General features: G+C 40.7%; 1 protein-coding gene across 4 annotated transcripts in view; it reads left to right on the top strand.

The window, feature by feature from the left end:
* LOC102015588 (phosphatidylcholine transfer protein-like) overlaps positions 1 to 8,033 on the top strand; it is a 30,283-nt gene that overhangs the window by 13,236 nt on the left and 9,014 nt on the right. The window lies entirely within an intron of this gene.

Here is an 8,033-nt window from a genome sequence, read left to right as displayed (position 1 = left end):
TCTTCCTGATTGATAGGACACTTCCTGAACTTAGGACACTTACTGAACCATAGTTTACTCTAGGACACAAGGCCACCAGTCTGAAAGCTAGGCACCCATGTGTGGCCCTCTACCTCCTCCAGGGGACCAGGGCAGCAACTGTCCCTTCACTTCCCTCTCCCATAAGTGCACTAGTCAGAGATAGGTCAGAACCTAGTTGTCCCTCATCTCGCTTCTCTCATGGTGAGCCTGTGGGTGTGGAGTGGTATGACAATGCAGGTGCCAAGGCTTAGGTTTGGTGGAAGGGGCAGGGGCTTGACAGGATGTCCCACATCTGCATCCAGGTGCGAGTCCAGCTTTACCCTGTCTCTCACCTGGTCTTTCACCAGACCCACCTTGGGAATTATAGGACGTGGCTATTCATAAAGTGGAACTCAGTTCCTATTCAGCCCTGGGAACCCCTTGAGAGGGCAAGTGACTTGTATGAATGGATCCAGAGTGTCTTGGTTACTTTCCTCATTGCTGAAACAAAATACCTGACACCCAAAATGAAGGATGGAAAGGTTTATTTAGCTCACAATTTGTAGAGGCTTCAGTCTATACTCAGCTGGCTTCAAGGCAGGGTGGCATGGCAGAGGGGCAACTGCTCATGGTGGGCATAAGACAGCAAAAGCAACAAGAGCAAAAAGGGAGAAGCAAGCCACTTTTCCTTCCTTGTATTGTAGGCAGGCTACCTGCCCTAGGGCAGGTGTAGCATTCACACTGCCAATCATAGCACTAGACAGTGAACCAATCACAAACTAGATTCAACTGCCTCGGAAAAGCCTGCCCCCTGTGACTGCATGAGGCTTTGTGGGGATATGGAGACACAAACCTTAACACAGAGATTCTAGCTTCTTACGCACTCTGTCATCCTCATACTTCAGGCAAACTGTGAAGTGAGTCAGGCCAAACAGACAGAGGTTCTGACCCCTATAAATTTGGCTTTTCTGGCTATTTCTCTGAGCGTCTTTAAACGTCAGTTTCCATTTGAAACATGGACTTACTGATAGTCCATACCTCATATATCATCATGTGCTAATCCATATAAAGCGCTCTGTTCAGTGCCCAGTATAAAGTATGCAGTAGTATCAGCCAGCACATTATTTTACCCAGCTCTCTATAATCCTTAAGGATTAAACCTATCACATGCTCTCAGAGAGATCTCAAATATTCAATCAAATTTAGTCAACTCTCTTCTTCGTACAGGCTTGGCATATCCCAGTATCATCTTGATCTTTGATTTCTGCCATTAGCACTGTTTACCTTGGTGAACATCCTTACATTTCATGCCATCCGAATCTATTAAGTGCTACAGAATGACAGGTGTTGGCCAGTTTCCAAAGATGTGTACTGGGAAGACTTCGTGTCCCCCAGAGGAATGGAATGAGGTCCTCTGTGAGAAGCAGTCAGTGGACAAAAGCGCAGTCACAGGATTAGAGTCTTGGCATTCATCAGGGGCCCCTTGAAGTTCATCATGTAAATGCGGATGAGTGCCATGAAGTGTGCGTGCCTTTCTCTCGGTCACGTTGAGTGGATGCAGTAGGGGTGTGCGGCATCTACAGGTCACATCTACCTTCTACTATATGTAAGGATTGCAAAGGTCAGTTGCAGACATTTCCACATGTTACTATTTCTCCTGTGTAGGTATGTGACAGCCCTTTAAGAAATTATCCTGCTTAGGACAAATAAGAATAGTGCAGTCAGTGGCAGTATTTCTCAATATACTGGAACTCTGAGAAATTCATTGAAAATAAATAGCATGATGTTTAAAAAATGCATCAAATTACCATTGATAAGAATTGTTACACCTTTATGCTTAGACAAGCCAATAAGCATCATGTCTCAGAAATTAGTGATAGCAAGAGCCAATGTCCTACTCATGTGTTCTCATTTTGTCATCCTTCAAGTCTTCATTTATAAAGTAGAACTAATGGTGTTTACTTCAGAATTATTGTGGATTTTCATCCCCAAGCAGAGAGCCTGGTGTAGAATGTAGAGCAGAATTTCACAGATGCTGGATTCTCAGTTCTTTAATCTAGATAAATGAGATCATCGTATCTATGTACAGCATATATTAGAATTTTGGATGGCTTATCTCATTTAACCCTCTTCATCATTGTATGAAGTAGAAACTCTTATTAGTTCCACTTTGCAGGTTTGTAGGTAGAGGAACTTGCACTATACCTAGACTCTTAACACTGAACCCATGCTGTGAACAGCATGTTTTCTTCTCTGGCTTCAGACTTTATGAGAGCACTCCCAGGCATACTGTGTGGAAGAACTTGCCACAGTGCCTTGTGTGTTGAAAGTGATAATGTTTATCTTTACTTGCTTCTTGTCTTCCCTCTACTCCTCGTCTGAAACCAACACGAACATCTAAAATATCTCTCTTTTGGGCCTTTGGAGCCTACTGAGCAAACACCAGCCTGGGGCTTGCAGGGAAGTCTCAGTGAGAGGTCCATCCGGGGTGGTCTGGAGCTGGAGTGTGGCCTTAGGGAAGTGAAGGAGAATGACTTCCCATTGAGGATTTGCCATCAACAGCACCATCAGTTGATTCTTGGCAAGTCACAGACCCCTCTTACCTAATGGATCTGTGGGCCCGTTAATGCTGTAAGATCCTGTGTGATGAGCTTTCTTTACCTTAGTCATTAGCTTTGGGTTTGGAGCAATGGTTTGGAGAAAACATGTAGGAACAATAGAACTAAATAAGGAATCATGGTTGGGAGTAGTGGGGCCAGGTCCACAGACTCGGTTTGTCTGTCCCAATATCATCTGTCAGACTCAGGCAAGTAACTTCACCTCTCTTGAGTTTCACTTTCTCATGTAAAGATGGCACCAGTATCAGCTTCCCTATTTACATCTCAGGCTATGTTAACAGTTTCATAGAATAATAAATACAACATTGTTTGGAAACTGGAGTGTGCTTAGAAAAATAATTGCCAGTGCTATTGAAAGACTATGCCGCGTCAACAGGATTGAAAAACTCCTTCCAGCACCAAGTGCATGACTGCTGCAGTGACTGCTGAAAGATCACCAAAGGACACACACTGTGATCCTCAAAGCCAAGTAGAAACCTATACCTGATTTCTTCTCATGGTCATCAAGGCATTGGATTCCATAAAGCTTAGAGTTTATTTTTCTGCATTACTTAGTGGACGAAGAGAGTACTTTCTATATTCAAGGACGTGGAGTTCTGTGCATCTCCCTGAAAAATTAAATATTATGCCTCACTTGAATTTTCACGATATCCATTCTCTCTTACTTCCCCTTGTTGACAGTGAATGTTAACAATGCTCATGCATTTCTGTATTGTTGTAATGAGGTTATACATGAGCACATTTCTTTGTAAATACTGTAGGTCTTATCACCACTGTTTTGTCATTGTGCTTTGTAATAATGCCAGCAATTCTGAAATTAGCAAGAGAGACTTTTATTCAAAAGGACTAGTTCAAGCAGTGGGGGAAGGAACTGTTGCAATAGGGAAAATGCTTTGCAGTTAAGTCTGCGAGCACCTGGAACTTTAGGCAAAAGAGCTATTGTTGATAGAGGGGAGGAAAGAAGTTTGGAAAGAACCCGATATGGGGCCGTGAGAAGACAGTGTGCGGATCAGCACTAGATTGAGACTCCTTCATCCTGAGGCTGGTCTGGGAGGGGCCCTAAGAGGGGTTGGCTCAAATGTAGATGTCCCAGTTTGGGGCTCTGGAAGCAGAGGAAAAGTTCAGCCATGTAGGCTGACAAACACTTTGATCTGATTGACCAGTTGGACAAACAATTTAGCTACTAACTGATACGGCAAGGAAAGGTACTTTGGAGAGTCTGTTCTGTATTTGTCATTAATGAATCTTTTTGAACTCTTTTCAAGAAGTGAGTTTTTAACCTCGTGAGTTTTAAAATGATGGGCAATTTTTTTAACCTTTACTCTTTCCTAAGATCCTGAAATTCAAGTAAAATTCAGCATTGCCAATCAGGGACATTGTATCAATGAAGATTTCTTTTAGTTGCAAGTAATGTCATCAGATAGGGTCTGAGGAGGTGCCCTGAAAGAGGAGATAGGGACCCCACCTCAGGCCCAAGCCATTCCTTGACTGATTGTTGCAGAGAAGCATTTCTGTCGGTGAGAGGTATAGTCTGATTTATTAAGCAGAGTTAGAGACTAAGACAAAATACAAAGGACTGCTGTTTAAGGAGCTGGAGGAAATAGAGCTCTGAGGGACACGGTCAGACTGACGCATCAAGAAAAGGAAGGGCCAGCTTTTATGGAGTCATTGGTGTGTCCCAGTGTCTGGTTGATCATCACTTTAGTTTTGGTCTTCTTGGGTGACTCAGGAGAAGTCCTTATCTTTTAATGGTCACTATGCAATGATTGTTTCTAATTGAGGCAGTCTCAGTTTTGCAGAGGAATCCCAGATGATCCTGGGAATACTGGAAACTTCTGGGTGTTCCTTGGTAGTGGAATGTCCTGTAAGTCTGTTTTTCTGGTGTCCTCAATCATGAAGAGTGATGAGGTTAGGTTATACGATTTTGTGCATAATGAGCCGATTACTGGGTACTGCCAGTGTTTTTGATGCAGAATTCAAGACCAGATCAAATGGAAGGCAGCAGCACCAGGGGAATTTTGGAAGGCAGCTTTATTACATTAATGGGCTGGGGAATCCTGAGCTTCAAATCACTAGCCCTGCTTTAATGTTACCTGTTCATTATATAGGTTTTCGAAGGAAGTACAAAACGGCAGGTAATGTAATATTTTATGGTTGTTCACATATGTCTTTGTCATTAATTGCTAGGCAGAATTTACTCTTACAGGAACTAATGAGGTTACTATGGTATAGCATGGGGGGATAATCAATCATTATCTGAGACTGGGCAGAGATTTCCTTGAGATGATACTCTCTTTGAAAGTAAGCAAAACATCACTGTCTGGCTAAGCTGCAATTATCTTGCAGCTGGCTCTGGGCTTCCAAGTCTCATCCTTAAACAGTGTTAGAAGTATACTAGTGTTAGAAATATAGGATGAAAATTTTCATGACATTTAAAATAGCCTCTACCTTTTTAGGCATGGATTAATTTGTATTTCTTCATACTCCTATTCTGCATGATCTGTATATAATACATCAAACTTGGGAGGTATGACCTTAAATTTAACTTTTTTAAAAACTGGGAGGTCAATAAAATTTAAATTGCTTAAAAATAAAATAAAATAAAATAGCCTCTACATTTCAACAGATGCTCCATAAATGATTCACATGCCAATATGCAGAATTGAGCAGGGTTCTTACCCAACATTTTAAAGTAAAGGAGGAAACAGGTACAAAATGAAGGTCAAGCTTTGTTCTGTTTTTTGGTATCGGTAATTGAACTTAGGACCTTGTGCTTGCCAGGCAGGCACTTGTGCCATTGAGCTATATCCCCAGCCCCAAGCTTTGTTCTGCTTTTAGAAAAACTATTGGACAACTTTAGGCCCAAGTGAAGAGTCACTGTGTGTGTGTGTGTGTGTGTGTGTGTATGTATGTATGTTTAGCAAAACTTTCAAGTCCCTGACTGCCTTAACAGAAAACACAATGCCCCGAATAAGTAACAGGTTAAAGGCCCAGGAATTTGTTTGCCCTTTGTCCTTATGGTGGTCCCTGAAGGTCTGAGCAATAGAAAACTGGGCTAACAATAATTTACACAAAGAGACATTTAGTTTTCTCTCTTAAAAAATAGTTAAGAGGGAAAGTTGGCTAAAATTTTTTTCTCAATTCATGGGTTTTCTTTTCACTCTGTTGGTGATTTCTTTTGATGTACCAAAACTTTTCAATAAGATGAGATCCCAGTTGTTGATTCTTTGAAGTATTTCCCATGCAGTTCGGGTTTTGTTCATCAAGTCTGCCTATCCCTATGTTTTCAAGATATCTACCTACTTTCTCTTCCAGTAGATTTAGTGTTAGAGTTTTAATATTTAGATCTTTGTTCTATTCTGACTTTCGTGCACAGTGATAGACATGGGTCTAGTTTTAGTCTTCAGCATGTGGAAAACCAGTTTTTCCAGCACAATTTATTAAAAAGGCTATCTTTCTTCCAGTGAACATGTTTGGCCCCTTTTTCAAAGATAAGCTGGCTGGGTGTGTTGGTAGTTGTATCGGCATCTTCTAATCTGTTACACTGATCTTCTAGTCTGTGTTTTTGCCAGTACCATGCTAATTTTGTCACAGTAGATTTGTAATATAATTTCAAGTTAGGGATTGTGATGCCTCCTGCTTTTTCTTTGTTGCCTAGGATTGCTTTAACTATTCGAGGTCCTTTCTGGTTCCAGTTGAATTTTATGAATGTTTTCTTTAGATCTTCAAGGTGTACTGATGGTTTTTTGATTGGGATTGTGTTGAATCTGTATGTCATTTTTAATTGTTTTTTAAAATTTTTTATTCTCTTAACGAATAGTTCAGAGGTTTACATGTGCTGGTATTGGTTTAGCTGATTGGTGATGGCAGCAACTCTTCAAGACTTTGTACTCTGCTGTTTTATGTTTGTTGCCTCTTAGTCACAGAATAATTGCTACAGATGCAGACATAATATCCACATTCAAAATAGGAAGAAAGCATTGCATGGCTACCACTACCTGTGTGGGAGATCAGGAAAGTTATTAGCTCTGTACATTGACAGAGAAGTTCCCTTAGTAGGGAAAAAAGAGGGTGTATACCATATCAAATTTTCTGTTTCTTTCTTGTAATTGTATCCCACATATAACACTGATTCATTTCTTTTTACCACCAGCATAAGCTTTTCCTGTTTGAATAGTAGGAAGCTAGATGTGTTATAAGTGGAGTATTGGAAAATACTCAGTATGTTTTGCTTCTAGATAAAGGAAGGGAGCCATTCTTAGAGGTTATTTGGAGTCAATTTGAAATGTTAGTAAGCTTGGGAAAGGATCTAAAGTGAATATTGTAAAGGATTTATATTGCTTAAAGAACTCTTACATATGAGTAACACAGACCTGACCCAAGTAAAGCTAAGAATTATGCTTTTACATACCAAATTGTTCAAATAAACATTGTTCCCATCTTAGTTACTTTCCTGTCACTGAGGGAAAATGCCCAACACCTACAGTCTAAAGGCAGAGAGTGTTATTTGGCTTACATTTCAGACACCAAGCTCAGCTGGCTCCAAGGCAGAAATGGCACAGTGGAAGGGTCTGGCAGAGGAACACTGCTCAGATCACACTGGACAGGAAACAGAGAGAGAAGCGGGGAGCCGAGGAGGGAGACAGATCCTTCCAGGTAGTCACCCCCCACCCCTCCACACCCAGTGACCCAGTTCTTCTGACTAGGCTGAACTCCCAACAGCACTTCTTCTGACTAGGCTGAACTCCCTTCAGCTGTGGATTCCTCAGTGGATTAATCCCAGGTGAGCACAGCGCCCTTCATGATCAATCACCTTCCAGAAGCCCAGTCCCCAAACACATTCATCTTTTGGGGCACATTCCCGAACCTAGTCCTGTATTGTCACCAGCATCTGGTGACACGGTCCTTTGCTACTGATGAGAGTACACACTTGGAATATCAAAATGTAAACAGCCTTTATAAAACAGTAATATATTTACCCTCAAACTCATCTCCAAAGAAACTTGCCCTAAGGAAATAATTTAGAATTATGAGTTGGCTGTTCTAGAGGAGCATGATTTTTCTAGAAATATTTCTTTGCACAAAAATTTCTGGAAAAAGAGGTATCTTTCAAGAAGTAATATTTTGGGTGAACTCTCCATAGTCTCAATATACTATTAAGTTATAAATAAGAATGCAAGCTGTTTATATCCTATCATTGCCACTGGGTCACAAACAGAATTACGTATTCACTTTCAAGAAATATTGTATGTCAGATATCATCAGCAGATATTTATAGTTTATAGGGTTACATGGAATTATAAATTCTCTTTAACATTGTCAAATTTTCCTACAATGAATGTAGATAATCTTTATAAGTATAAAAATTTTATTTTATTCCTTAAAAGTTGAAATAAAACTGAGCATGTTGACTGA

The sequence above is a fragment of the Chinchilla lanigera genome, unplaced genomic scaffold (assembly GCF_000276665.1).
Source record: "Chinchilla lanigera isolate Chin_1 unplaced genomic scaffold, ChiLan1.0 scaffold00050, whole genome shotgun sequence".
NCBI classification, from domain to species: Eukaryota; Metazoa; Chordata; class Mammalia; order Rodentia; family Chinchillidae; genus Chinchilla; species Chinchilla lanigera.
Note: the sequence above shows the minus strand (reverse complement) of the source record. Positions and strands in the feature narration are given on the sequence as shown.